Source organism: Aotus nancymaae, unplaced genomic scaffold (genome assembly GCF_030222135.1).
Source record: "Aotus nancymaae isolate 86718 unplaced genomic scaffold, 86718_ANA_hifiasm-v0.15.2.pri h1tg000124l, whole genome shotgun sequence".
NCBI lineage: Eukaryota > Metazoa > Chordata > Mammalia > Primates > Aotidae > Aotus > Aotus nancymaae.
In genome coordinates, this window is record NW_026988539.1 from 40966 (window position 1) to 55255 (window position 14290).

General features: G+C 52.7%; 1 protein-coding gene across 4 annotated transcripts in view; it reads left to right on the plus strand.

The window, feature by feature from the left end:
- GNG7 (G protein subunit gamma 7) overlaps positions 1–14290 on the plus strand; it is a 126328-nt gene that overhangs the window by 34766 nt on the left and 77272 nt on the right. The window lies entirely within an intron of this gene.

Sequence of the window (14290 nt, forward strand, 5' to 3'; positions counted from 1 at the left end):
AATTAGCTGGGCGTGGTGGCGTGTGCCTGTAATCCCAGCTACTCAGGAGACTGAGGCAGGAGAATTGCTTGAACCCAGGAGGCAGAGGTTGCGGTGAGCCGAGATCGCGCCATTGCACTCCAGCCTGGGTGACAAGAGCAAAACTCCGTCTCAAAAAAGAAAGCAAAGAAAAGCGGGTGAGAAGGTGGCTTTGGAGAAGGCACGCCAATTCCGGCTGTGGTCACAGGCGTGCAGGGGTGTGATGGGGCCTCGTTGCCAGCAGACGGGGTTCCCCGAAAACCAGAGTGGGGAATCTGGAAGGCACCCTGGCAGACTCAGTGCAGGCCCTGGGGGAGTGTGTCCTCCTTGTCTGCCCCACGCGGGGAAGGAAGGAAGGCCTTTGAGGCTTTCCCATCCGCATCCTCTGCTGCAGAGGGGAGACTGCCTGGGAGGCACCCGGCACCATGCCCCGGGGTGTCTGGTGGCCGCCAGGGGAGCTCCTCCAGGTTCCTGGTCCCATGACTCTGCAGGTGACTCAAGCGGCACAGGTGTGCCAGCATCTGGGGACACGTGAGCCTGCCCCGTCTCTGGATTACTGACCTGCGTCATTTGCAGGTGCTGGGGAGCTGCACCGAGGCCATCTGCGTGCCTGTGGGGTCGCCCACCTGTACAGACGACCTCTGTCATCCTGAGGGTGTGAAAAGTCCGTCCCTCCAGCCCGCAGGCCTCGCTGTGCCCGGGCTCTGGGGGTTTCATTTTTCCCAGGGGCAGAGCCCACGTGGGCGGAACCCCTGCGGCATCAGATCTTACTGTTCGTTTCGGCTTTTCTGGTCCTGAGACGCCCCCACCCGCTCCTCTCCTCCGCCTACTCTTTGCCACTGCGAGTGGCTCTGACTTTTAGCTGTTGAAACCGACGTGGCACATTTCTGTGTCATGGGTGGTAGGGCTAACCTTTATGGGTTTTTTTTCTCCCGCTCCACCTTCCCTCTCACTTTGCTTAACCTTTTTTTTTTTCCTCAAAATACCATCTGATCTTGTGATCTTCCTCTAAGAGCTGCGTCTCAGGTCGCAGGTGAACTTTCTGAACGGCGTGGTTTGCCTGCGTCTGGCTGCCTGCCAGGAGGGAACCGGTTTTGCCGTCTCATGTCACTGTCACCTGAAAGTATTGCTGTCCTGGGGGGAACTGCTCCCTAGAAAGCCTCTGTGTGCCACGAGGTGGGTGAGCGCCGCTGGCCCAAGCTGACACCACAGACCACTTTGGCGGGGGGCCGGGTGGGGCGAGTGCCAGTGCCAGGCTGAGCCTTGCGTGGGAGGATCTCGCAGACTGGCCCCAAGTGGGCTTTATATGTTGTTAAATACGTAACAATGTAGTTTAGCTTGCTCCATCCTAATATGTATTTCTTTCTTTTCTTTCTTTTTTTTTTTTTTGAGATGGAGTCTCACTCTATTGCCCAGGCTGGAGTGCAGTGGCGCGATCTCGGCTTACTGCAGCCTCCGCCTCCTGGGTTCAAGCAATTCTCCTGCCTCACCCTCCCGAGTAGCTTGGATTACAGGCACATGCCACCACGCCTGGCTAATTTTTGTATTTTTAGTAGAGACGGGGTTTAACCATGTTGGCCAGGCTGGTCTTGAACTCCCGACCTCAGGTGATCTGCCGCCTCAGCCTCCCAAGGTGCTGGGATTACAGGCGTGAGCCACCGCACCTGGCCTCTTTCTTTCTTTTAAGAGACAAGGTCTTGCTCTGTCGCCCAGGCTGGAGTGCAGTGGTGCCATCATAGCTCACTGCAGTCTTGATCTCCTGGGTTCATGCAATCTTCCCACCTCAGCTTCCCAAGTAGCTGGGATGACAGATACCCACCACTAAGCCCGGCCATGTTTTTTATTTCTACAGAGACAGCGGGGGTGGTGAGGGGCTCGCTGCATTGTCCACGTTGGTCTCAACCTCTTGGGCTCAAGCAATCCTCCCACCTCGGCCTCCCAAAGTGGTGGGATTACAGGCATGAGCCACTGTGCCAGGCTGCCCACCTTTTTCTTCTTCATAATTTATTATTATTATTATTATTTTGGGATAGGATCTGGCTCTGCCACCCAGGCTGGAGTGCAGTGGCACAATCACAGATCACTGCAGCCTCCAATTCCTGGGCTCAAGCGATCCTCCTGCCTCAGCCTCCTGAGTATCTGGGAACATAGGCACATGCCACCATGCCTGGCTATTTTTTTGTTTTTTGAGACAGAGTCTCGCCCTGTCCCCCAGGCTGGAGTGCAGTGGCACGATCTCGGCTCACTGCAACCTCCGCCTCCCGGGTTCAACTGATTCTCCTGCCTTACCCTCCCAAGTAGCTGGGATCACAGGTGCCCGCCACCACGCCCAGCTAATCTTTTGTATCTTTAGTGGAGACGAGGTTTCACCATTTTGGCCAGGATGATCTCGAACTCCTGACCTCTTGATCCATCTGCCTTGGCCTCCCAAAGTGCTGGGATTTCAGACACGAGCCACCACGTCTGGCCAATTTTTTTTTTAAATCTGTAGAGACAAAGTCTTGCCATGTTGCCCAAGCTGGTCTTGAACTTTGTGTGCAAGTGATCCGCCCTCCTCAGCCTCCCAAAGTGCTGGAATCACAGGCCTGAGCCACCACATCTGACTGCCTGCTCTCTTCTTATTTTATTTTATTCGGCTGATTTTGTATTTTTAATAGAGACGGGGTTTCTCCACATTAGTCAGGCTGGTTTTGAACTCCCGACCTCAGGTGATCTACCCGCCTCAGCCTCCCAAAGTGCTGGGATTACAGGCATGAGGCACCGCGCCCGGCCCTTTTCTTATTTTTAAAGATGCAGGTTAGGCTGGGTGCAGTGGCTCATGCCTGTAATCCCAGCACTTTGGGAGGCCGAGGAGGGCAGATCATGAGGTCAGGAGATTGAGACCATCCTGGCCATGGTGAAACCCCGTCTCTACTAAAATACAAAAAAAAAAAAAAAAATTAGCTGGGCGTGGTGACAGGTACCTGTAGTCCCAGCAACTCAGGAGGCTGAGGCAGGGGAATCGCTTGAATTCGGGAGACAGAGATTGCAGTGAGCCAAGATCGTGCCACCGCACTCCAGCCTGGTGAAAGAGTAAGACTCCATCTCAAAAAAAAAAAAAGAGGGGGGTTAAATGCTTCGCCTGGTGTCCTGCGGCTCACGGCAGAGCCGGGGTCCAGCAGTGAGTCTCCCAGCTCTAAAGCTGTGTTTTTTCTGTTCCATCGTCGGCAGAGAGAGAGCTGATGCCAGAACGAAGGGGAAACCCTGGAGCTTCTGGCTTCGGTGGGACCGCCAGCCGGTGGAACTGCAGATGGAAATTCCAAGCAGAGGAGCCCAAGGAATCCAGCCACCCCCGAGGGTTCAGAAATGCAAAGCAGGGCTGTGTGTTCACCGCCTGGGCTGGAGACCAACCAAAAATCTGTGGGGCTCCCCTTGTGGGGCGGTGGCTAAATTTAGGCGACAAGCCATCTGGAGAATGCAGGCATTGGGGCAGCCCTGCAGCTACGAGGATCATCTCGGCTCATTTTATTCACTGTTCACAGATTTCCCAGTTTTTTGTTGCGTGTTCAAGCTGGAAAGGATTTCAGAGTTTGTGAACTCACCTATTTATTTGACAGATGCAGGAACTGAGCCTTTAAGGGAGGTGTGCCTGTTTTGACACACTGAAAAGTTTTCTTAGCCAGGTGCAGTGTAACACGCCTGTATTCCAGCACATTGTGAGGCCAAGGCAGGAGGATCGCTTGACGCCAGGAGTTTGAGATCAACCTGGGCAACATAGCAAGACCCCATCACTACAAAACATAAAAATAAATTAGCCGGATGTGGTGGCATATGCCTGTCATCCCAGCTACTCTGGAGGCTGAAGCAGGAGGATTGCTTGAGCCAGGAGGTGGAGGCTGCAGCAGGCTACGATTGCACCACTGCACTCCAGCCTGGGCAACAGAGCAAGACCCTGCTTCAAAAAAAAAAAGAGGCTGGGTTCAGTGTCTCATGCTTATAATCCCAGCACTTTAGGAGGCCAAGGTGGGCAGATCACAAGGTCAGGAGTTCGAGACCAGCCTGGCCAACATGGTAAAACCCCATCTCTACTGAAAATCCAAAAATTAGCCCGGCATGGTGGCTCATGCCTATAGTCTCAGCTGCTTGGGAGTCGAAGGTGGGAGAATCACTTGAGGTTGCAGTGAGCCCAGATCACACCACTGTACACCAGCCTGAGCAACAGCGAAACCCTGTCTCAAAAAAAAAAAGAATGAATGAAAGGAAGGAAGGAAGGAAGGAAGGAAGGAAGGTGGGGAGGGAGGGAGGGGAAAGGAAGGGGAGGGGAGGGAGGAAGAGGGGAGGGAGCGGGAAGGGGCAGAGGAAGGGAGGGGTGGAAAAGAGAAAGCTTGCTGCCCTAGAGTGATTTTCTCACAGCCCAAGTTCAAGAGCGAAGGGTGGTTTGTGTGAATGCTTTTCCCAGACAGAGATACAGGGCAGTGGTGGGAAGGACCAAATCCAGGTGTGATTTCCCCTCTCTTAGACGTATCAGGCCCAAGAAAGCCACTGAAATCCTGGGATGAACAGATTCTGTCATCAGACTCCAGGCATATTCAAAAGTTGGCAACTCTATAGCTTGAGCCCAGGAGTTTGAGACCAGCCTGGGCAATATAGGGAGACCCTTTCTCTACAAAAAAAAAAGAAAAAAAAAACAAAAATATAACTGGGTGTGGTGGGGCGTGCCTGCAGTCCCAGCTCCTTGGGGGGCGGAGGTGGGAGGATTGCTTGAGCGCAGGAGTTGGAGGCTGCAGTGAGCTGAGATGGCACCACTGCACTCCAGCCTGCGTGACAGAGTGAGACCCTGTCTCAAAGCTAAAAAGTCAGGACGTGGGAAGGCAGCCGAGGCGAGGAAGAGCAGCCACGTGCTGGGGTGGTGCAGTCTGTTCGGAAGACTTCTCAAAACTAAACTGGGAAGGGTCCCATTCCCGGTGATGAAAAATTTCTGGAACTAGATAGATGGTGCTGATGTTTGCATGTGGTGTGCATGTAATTAACGCCATAGAGTGGCCAACTTTTGAACAGTAAACAAGGGTGTGGCACTGTGGCTCATGCCTGTAATCCCAGCAGCTTGGGAGGCTGAGGCAGGAGGATCACTTGAGCCCAGGAGTTTGAGACCAGCCTGGGCAACATAGTGAGACCCTGTCTCTATGAAAAAATTAAAAATTAGCTGATGGTGGTGATGTGTGTCTGTAGTCCCGCTAGTCAAGAAGCTGAGGTGGGAGGATCACTTGAGCCCAGGAGGTTGAGGCTGCAGTGAGCTGTGACTGCACCACCACACTCCAGCCTGGGCAACAGAGCAGGACCCTGTCTCAAAAAAAGAAAGAAAGAAAGAAAGAAGGCCGGGCATGGTGGCTCATGCCTGTAAGCCCAGCACTTCGGGAGGCTGAGGCAGGTGGATCACCTGAGGTCAGGAGTTCGAGACCAGCCTGGCCAACATGATGATATCCTAAAATTTTTAGTCTCCACTAAAAATTCAAAAAATGAGCCAGGCATGGTGGCAGGCACCTGTGATCCCAGCTACTCAGGTGGCTGAGGAGGGAGAATCGCTTGAACCCAGGAGGCGGAGGTTGCGGTGAGCCGAGATCGCGCCATTGCACTCCAGCCTGGGTAACAAGAGCGAAACTCCGTCTCAAAAAAAGAAAGAGAAAGAAAAGACAGAAAGAGGGAAAGAGAGAGCAGGCTGGGCAGTGCCTCCTCCCTTGCAGAGCACCGTGAGCCTCGCAGGCTCGGGTGCCCGGCCCGGCCCCCTCCTACCCTTGCAAAGCCCCGGCCCGGCCCCGCCTCTGGACTTCCCTGAGCTGAGCACCTGCCCCAGAGCCCGGGGTTTTGACCCCAGCCCGCATCGTCCCCCCCTGCACCCAGCGCTTCTGCTGCTTCGTCCTCTAGTCCTTTGACCCCCTCCGGCTGCTGACCATCAACGTGCCTATAAAAGGTGATTCTGACTGAAGGCAAAGGGAGGGGCGGTGGCGAGGGGGGCCGCGTGGCCCTCTGCCCAGCCCGGGACTGGCATCTGCTTCTGGCTTGCCGTCCGGCGTATGGGATTGATTTAGACTCCCAGAATCGTCACTACGCTGTGATGATTGCGTGGTGGCTGGTGCTCCGGGGCCCGGCCTGCGGGCCCTGCTGCCCATCTGTCCGTCCGTCCGTCCGTCCGTGCGAGGCCGCAGGTCTGCGAGCATTTCCCCGCAGGCTCAGGAGCGGCCACAGACCCTGCTGCTCCTGCACGCCCGTTCCTGTCTGCGGGCAGCTGCTCCCCGCCGCCCTGAAGGAGGTGCTGCATCTGTCTGAAAGCGCGCAGGGGTGGGTAGAGGGCAGCCGGGGCCTGCAGAGGACGCAGCCCGCAGCCCAGTCCCGAGGGCTTGTTTCTCTGCTGTTGTTGTTTTGAGGCGGAGTCTTGCTCCTTCGCCCAGGCTGGAGGGCAGGGGTGCAACCTCGGCTCACTGCAACCTCCGCCTCCCGGGTTCAAGCGATTCTCCCTCCTCAGCCACCCGAGTAGCTGGGATCACAGGCGCCCACCACCAGGCCCAGCTAATGTTTGTATTTTTAGTAGAGATGGGGTTTCGCCATGTGGGCCAGGCTGGTCTTGAACTCCTGACCTCAGGTGATCCGCCCACCTCGGCCTCCCAAAGTGCTGGGATTACAGGCGTGAGCCACCGCGCCCGGCTCGTGCTTCTTTTCCAGAACCTGGCAGGCTTTCTTCCCTAGGGTGCCTCCAAAGTGCTGCCTGCAGATTCGGAAACGAGCAGTAAGGATCATCTGGGACTCCCCTCCCCTCCCCTCCCCTCCCCCCCTCCCCTCCCCTCCCCTCCGCGCCCCCACCCCTTTTCTTTTCTTCTTTCTGAGACAGGAGCTTGCTCTGTGGCCCAGGCTAGAGTGCAGGGATGCAATCATAACCCACTGCAACCTCAGCCTCCTCAAGTGAGCCTCCCACCTCAGCCTCCCAAGTAGCTGGGACTACAGGCTCACACCACCATGCTTGGCTAATTTTTTACTTGTTTTATTTTTTGTAGAGGCAGGATCTCGCTATGTTGCTCCGGCTGGTCTTGAACTCCTGGGCTCAAGAGATTCTCCTGCCCCGGCCTCCCAGCATGCTTGGGATTACAGGCGTGAGCCACCATGCCCGGCCTTCACTGCCTTTCTTTTCCTCAGTAAAAATCTCCCATCGGGGGGCTACATTGCTGTGTTGCCATTTCTGCGGGCGCCTCTCTTTTCCTGCTGCCAAGCAGTGGGGACAGGGAGCCAGAAATAAGTGTCCGGTCCTTGTCCCCGGGAGCTGATCGTAGAGGAGGAGAGACAGACAGATATATTGCAGGCATGCGTGTGTATCTGCAGTCAGCCAGAGCCCTGGCATGGCAGGAGTCCACATGGGGAGGGAAATGCTCCCTGGTAACTCGAGGGCCGTCGTTAGCAGTTGAGCTGAGTTGAGGAGTTACCTACTGTGGTGTCCCACGGATTTTAGGGATAACAGGAGGAGCACACCCCCCTTCCGCCCCCGTCCCGGGCTCCCCTCCCACAAGCAAATGGCAGAGCCCGGTGACACTGGCTTTTTCCAGCTGAGAGTGGGGCACCCGCTTCCCCTCCTGCCGGCCTCCCTCCCTCTTCGTCGTCGGCCCTTGGTGGCACTGTGTGCCGGAAGCTTACACTTTCCATTTTCGGAGATGCTTCTAGAAACTCGACCTCTTTCCAGCTTGAAGAAGCTGGAAGTTAGGTCAGTTTCCATTTCTTGCACCTAGAAAAATGATAACAGAAGTCAGATGTACCCCGGGCCGTCTGGATGGAACTAGAACGGATGAAAAGAACACAGCTTTGGAGTCAAGCAGACCTTCCCTGGTTCTATTCTTTAATTAAGGAATTATTTGTTCTTGGAGATGGCAGGGGTCTCTCCTTGTCACCCAGGCTGGAGTGCAGTGGCCTGACTGTAGCTCACTGCGGCATGAAACTCCTGGACGCAAGCGGTGCTCACGCCTCCGCCTCCCAAGTAGCTGGGACCCCCGGCACCCACCACATCGCCTGGTTTCTGTCTGTTTTCTGTTACACCTCAGCTGTGCTTTCACCTCTGCGGACTCAGCCAGGATTATTACCGCCTGGGATCTCATTTTCTCTTCTGTAAAGTGTAGAGAATATCTGTGTAGCGGAGTTCTCAAAGTGTGGTCCAGGGATACCGAGGGGTTGGTCCCTGAGACCCTGTCTGGGGAGACCACTATCTCAAAACTGCTACCATGAGAATGCTAAGACAGTGGACCGGGGCGGTGGCTCATGCCTGAAATCCCAGCACTTTGGGAGGCGGAGGCAGGCGGATCACCCAAGCTCAGGAGTTCAAGACCAACCTGGCCAACATAGTGAAACCCCATCTCTACTAAAAATACAAAAAATTAGCCTGGTGTGGTAGCGGCGGCGCCTATAATCCCAGCTACTCAGGAGGCTGAGGTGGGAGAATCACTAGAACCCAGGAGGTGGAGGCTGCAGTGAGCTGAGATCGAGCCACTGCACTCCAGCCTGGGTGACAGAGCGGGACTCCGTCTCAAAAAAAAAAAAATTCCAAGATACTCTGGGCCTTCTTGTCAGTCTCTCCCACACAGATGGTGGGGTTTTCAGAGGTTGCATGACGTCTGGTATCACCGTGGATTGAATGCAGAGGCTTATGTATGAGAATCCAGCTGTCTTCTATTAAACCAGACATGAAAGAAATTTGCAAAAATGTCAAACAAGGCCACTATTCTCCCTCAATGGTTTTTTTTCAAAAATACTTTTCACTGAAAACTATCATGTTCCTATCATAAAATATATGGTTTAAAAAATATTTAATGAGCCGGGTGCTGTGGCTCACACCTGTAATCTTAGCACTTTGGGAGGCCGAGGTGGGTGGATCACTTGAGGTCAGGAGTTCAGGACCAGCCAAGCCATCATGGTGAAACCCCATCTTAAAATATATATATATATATATATATATACATATATACACATACATACATATGGCATTATGTTAACGTTTAACAGGATTGTGGCTAAAATGTACATAACACAAGTTGTTTGAGGTCCTTAATAACTTTTTATCACCATATTTATGTATATATTTTGGCATCATATTTATGTATATTTATGTATTTTATATGACAGCTTTATTGAGATTTTTACATGCCACAGAATTTACTTTTTTAAGGGTACAATTCGGTGGTTTTTAGAATATATGGAGTTGTGTAGCATTACCACAATCTAATTTTCTTAATTTTTTTTTTTTTTTTTGAGACAGAGTCTCACTCCATCACCCAGGCTGGAGTGCAGTGGCGCGATCTCGGCTCACTGCAACCTCCACCTCCCGGGTTCAAGCCATTCTCCTTCCTCAGCCTCCAGAGTAGCTGGGATCACAGGTGCACACCCACGCCCAGCTAATTTTTGTGTTTTTAGTAGAGATGGGGTTTCACCATGTTGGCCAGGCTGGTCTCGAACTCCTGAGCTCAGTTGATCTGCCTGCCTCTCCCTCCTAAAGTGCTGGGATTACAGGCATAAGCCAATGCACCCGGCCTTTTTTTAAAAACCATTTTTAGTAGACAGGGTCTCGCTACATCGCGCAGCCTGGGCTTGAACTCCTGAGCTCAAATGCTTCTCCCTCCTGGGCCTCCCACGCTGCAGGCACGACAGGCGTGAGCCGCCGTGCCCCGCCCAAACCCTTCTTTTCATGCACCGGCTTTGCTGTTGCCTTTAGGCTCTGTCTGAACTTCGGGTGTCAGAAACCAAAGCTGGGCTGCCACGATAATGGCAGCTTCACGAAATGCTGAGACTCCCCAGCCTCTGTGACATCAGGCGGGAGGAGTGACAGGCCTGCAAGGCAGGGCAGCCCGGGGCCCTCGGCAGAGCTGCAGGCAGGTCACACCTCCACCTCCTGGAAACCCTCCTGGGCGGGCGGCGCGTTCTCCCTCCCAAGTCCTGGAAAGGCTCTTCCCCACCAGCCGGGTTTATTTGGATTAATCCATCCTCAGCAGGGAGGAGGAAGGCATGAGCCCTGGTAGTATTTATTCTGCTGGAATCGAAACCTCAGATTTTGAGTTGTTCAAGCAGACAGAAATTCACCCAGTCAGCGAGGGACAGTGCTGTTTTCGGAGGTCAGCCCAGGACGGCAAAGCAGGCAGGCGGGAGCTCTGACCCGCTCACTGAACACCACGTGGTGTCTGCAGCCAGCCGAGCGACGAGCAGCACACACCCCCTTCTTCCCCCACCCCGGGCGCCCCTCCCACAAGCAAATAGCAGAGCCGGGTGACACTGGCTTTTTCCAGCTGAGCGGGGGACACCCGCTTCCCCTCCTGCCGGCCTCTTTCCCTCTCCATCGTCGGCCCTCGGTGGCACTGTGTGCTAGAAACTTCCACTTCCCATTTTCGGAGATGCTTCTAGAAACTTGACTTCTTTCCAGCTTGAAGAAGCTAGAAGTTAGATCAGCTTCCATTTCTTGCCCCTAAAAGAGTGATGGCAGAAGTCAGCATTTCATGACATTTCTTTTTCCGTGATCGTCTTCATTTTAGACGTTCTTTACCTACTTGCTCCTTAGACAGAATAATGGCGGCAATAGATTTAGATACATCTGAGGTCTGACTGCTTTGACCAGTGATGCCCCAGTAGCATTTTATTATTAATAATTTTTTTCTGAGATGGAGTCTCACTCTGTCACCCAGGCTGGAGTGCAATGGCACAGTCTTCGCTCACCACAACCTCCGCCTCCCGGGTTCAAGCGATCCTCCTGCCTCAGCCTCCCGAGTAGCTGGGATTACAGGCATGCACCCCCATGCCTGGCTAGTTTTGTATTTTTAGTAGAGACGGGATTTCACCATGTTGGCCAGGCTGGTCTTGAACTTCTGACCTTAGGAGACTGTCTGCCTCAGCCTCCCAAAGTGCTGGGATTCCAGGCGTGAGCCAGTGCACCCGGCCTCAAGTAGCATTATTATATAATGGAGTTTTCGTTTGTTTTTATCTTAGAGACAGGATCTTCTTGCTCTGTCATTCAAGCTGGAGTGCAGTAGCGCCATCTCAGCTCACTCCAGCTTCCAACTCCCAGGATCAAGCAATCCTCCTGCCTCAGCCACCAAAGCTGGGATTACAGCTGCACACCGCCATGCCTGGATAATTTTTAAATTTTTATTCTTTCTAGAGATTGGGTCTTGCTGTGTTGTGCAGGCTGGTCTCGAACTCCTGGCTTCAAGTGATCTTCCCACCTCAGCCTCCCAAAGTGCTGGGATTATAGGCATGAGCCACGGCACCCTTCCTGTACCTGTGAAACTTCAGTACCACAGACATGCTGTGTATCTGTTTATGTCCTGTTTTCTGGTCTTTATGCATAAAAAGAGCATAATTTGTTTTCACCTTCCCAAGAATTGATTTCCACCCTGTTGAGAACATATTTGTAAAGAAGTCTCGTACCACGGGAGTGAAAATAGGGAAATCTTTATCCTCAAATCTCCTTCCCCAGAATTAACCGCTGTTAACCGTGTGGGGCAGGGGGGGACTGCTCGTCAGTGCAGAAGATGAAAGGATAAGAATTGGGGTCTGTATCTGCCCACTTTTTTTTTGTTTTTTTTGAGAAAAGGTGTTGCTCTGTCACCCAGGCTGGAGTGCAGGGGTGTGATCATGGCTCACTGCAGCCTCGACCTCCTGGGCTCAAGTGATCCTCTTACCTCAGCCTCCTGAGTAGCTAGAATTACAGGTGCATAGCACCATGCCTGGCTGATTTTTTTTTTTTTTAATTTTAGTAGTGATGGGCTCTCACTATGTTGCCCAGGCTGGTCTGAAACTCCTGGGCTCAAGTGATTCTCCTGCTTCAGCCTTTCAGAGTGCTGGGATTACAGGTGTGAGCCTCTGCACCCGGCCGCCTGATAGTTTTCTTTTTTTTTAAGACATAGTCTTACTTACTCTGTTGCCCTGGCTGGAGTGCAGTGGCGCGATCTCAGCTCACTGCAGCCTCCACCTCCCAGGTTCAAGGGATTCCCATGCCTGGCTAATTTTTATATTCTTAAAAAATTTTATTTATGTATTTATTTATTGAGACGGAGTTTCACTCTTGTTGCCCAGGCTGGAGTGCAATGGCGCGATCTCGGCTCACTGCAACCTCCGCCTCCCAGGTTCGAGCAATTCTCCTGCCTCAGCCTCCGGAGTAGCTGGGATTACAGGCGTGCACCACCACACCCGGCTAATTTTTGTATTTTTAGTAGAGATGGGGGTTTCACCACATTAGCCAGGCTGGTCTCGAACTCCTGACCTCAGGCAATCCGCCCGCCTCGGCCTCCCGAAGTGCTGGGATGACAGTCGTTAGCCCGGCCCACGGCAGCCCGCTAGTTTTGATTGGGATTTTCTGGGCAGGTTCCTGGGTTTTCATAAGTTTCGCTTTCTCCTTTGTACTAGAGTGACAAGCATGTATTGCGGAGTTGCTGTGAGTGCTGGATCCGATCGCGGATGGACAGAGCTGAGTGGAGGGCGTGGAATGACTGAGTGTCACACAGGTGCTGCTTAGACAGCTGTCACAGTCACCCTAGGTGTCTAACCTCTGAGTCCTCTGAAACTCTCTGGAATTTTCCTGTGTATGCATACTCACATAGATACGTACATCGATAGCTGGGCACAGTGGCTCACGCCTGTAATCCCAGCACTTTGGGAGACTGAGGCGGGTGGATCACCTGAGGTTAGGAGTTCGAGACCAGCCTGACCAATATGGTGAAACTCCATCTTGAAAAAAAAAAAAAAAGATACGTACATTGATATGGAGCACATCGTAAATTGGAGGTCCTGAGCTAATTTTTACTTTTTTAAATTTAATTCCTTTTTTTTTTTTGGAGACAGAGTTTTTGCTCTGTCACCCAGGCTGGAGTGCCATGGCACGATCTCGGCTCACTGCAACCTCCGCCTCCTGGGTTCAAATGATTCTCCTGCCTCAGCCTCCCAAGTAGCTGGGATTTTTGAGACAGAGCCTCAGTCTGTCGCCCAGGCTGGAGTGCAGTGGCGCCATCTCAACTCACTGCAACCTCCGCCTTCCGGGTTCAAATGATTCTCCTGCCTCAGGCTTCCAAGTAGCTGGGATTACAGGCAGGCACCACCACGCCCGACTGATTTTTGTATTTTTAGTAGAGATGGGGTTTCACTGTGTTGCCCAGGCTGGTCTGGAACTCCTGAGCTCAGGCAGTCCACCCTCCTCAGCCATACAAAGTGCTAGGATTACAAGCATGAGCATCTGGCTCTTAAATTATTTCTTTTCGAGACAGGGTCTTGCTCTGTCAGGCTGGGGTGCAGTGGTGCCATCACGGTTCACTGCAACCATAACCACCTGGGCTCGAGCGATCCTCCCGCCTCAGCCTCCCAAGTAGCTGGGACCATAGGTGTGAGCCACTACACCCAGCTAATTTTTAATTTTCTTTTTTTTTCGTAAAGATTGGGGTCTCACTATGTTGCCCAGGCTGGCCTCCAGCTCCTCAGCTCAAGTGATCCTCCCACCTCAGCCTCCCAAAGTGCTGGGATTATAGGCGTAAGCCACCATGTCTGGCCTTTTTGAAATTTAATTTTGTTTTTAATTTTTAATATTTTTGTTTGTTTGTTTTGAGTCTGGCTCTGTCACCCAGGCTGGAGTGCAGTGGCGCAATCTCAGCTCACTGCAATCTCTGCCTCCTGGATTCAAGCGATTATCCTGCCTCGGCCTCCCAAGTGGCTGAAATTTACAGGCATCCACCACCACGCCTGGCTAATTTTCGTAATTTTAGTAGAGACGGGGTTTCACCAAGTTGGCCAGAGTGGTCTCCAACTCCCGTCCTGAAGCAGTCCTCCCGCCTCAGCCTCCCAAAGGGCTGGGATTACAGACGCGAGCCACCAGGCCGGGCTGTAAAATGACGTTTTAGATCGTTGCGGACAATGGGTCACGGACTGGTTATTGGTAACAGGAAATTATTGATGATAATCGTGTATAGCCAAATGATGACAAGACATTATTGCTCGTTGGTTTGGGAGGTTCTGTGTTGGGAAATCAGAAGGCTTCAGTGATTGGAGAACATTCCCAGCGTCTACAGGCAAACTCATATGATGTGTTGGATTTGTGTGAAATCCCCGTGCAAAACTGGAGAGAGGAAGTCAGCGCAGAGGAAGGGCAGGATGCTAACTGCCATTGCAGGAGACGGTGGCACTGAGAGAGACTCCTCCTGGCCTCCGTATTCGGGCTGTGTTTGAAATTTTCCACTATATGTAATTTTTTAATTTGCAGTTTCTTTTCTTTTGTTTTTTTAGAGGGAGTCTC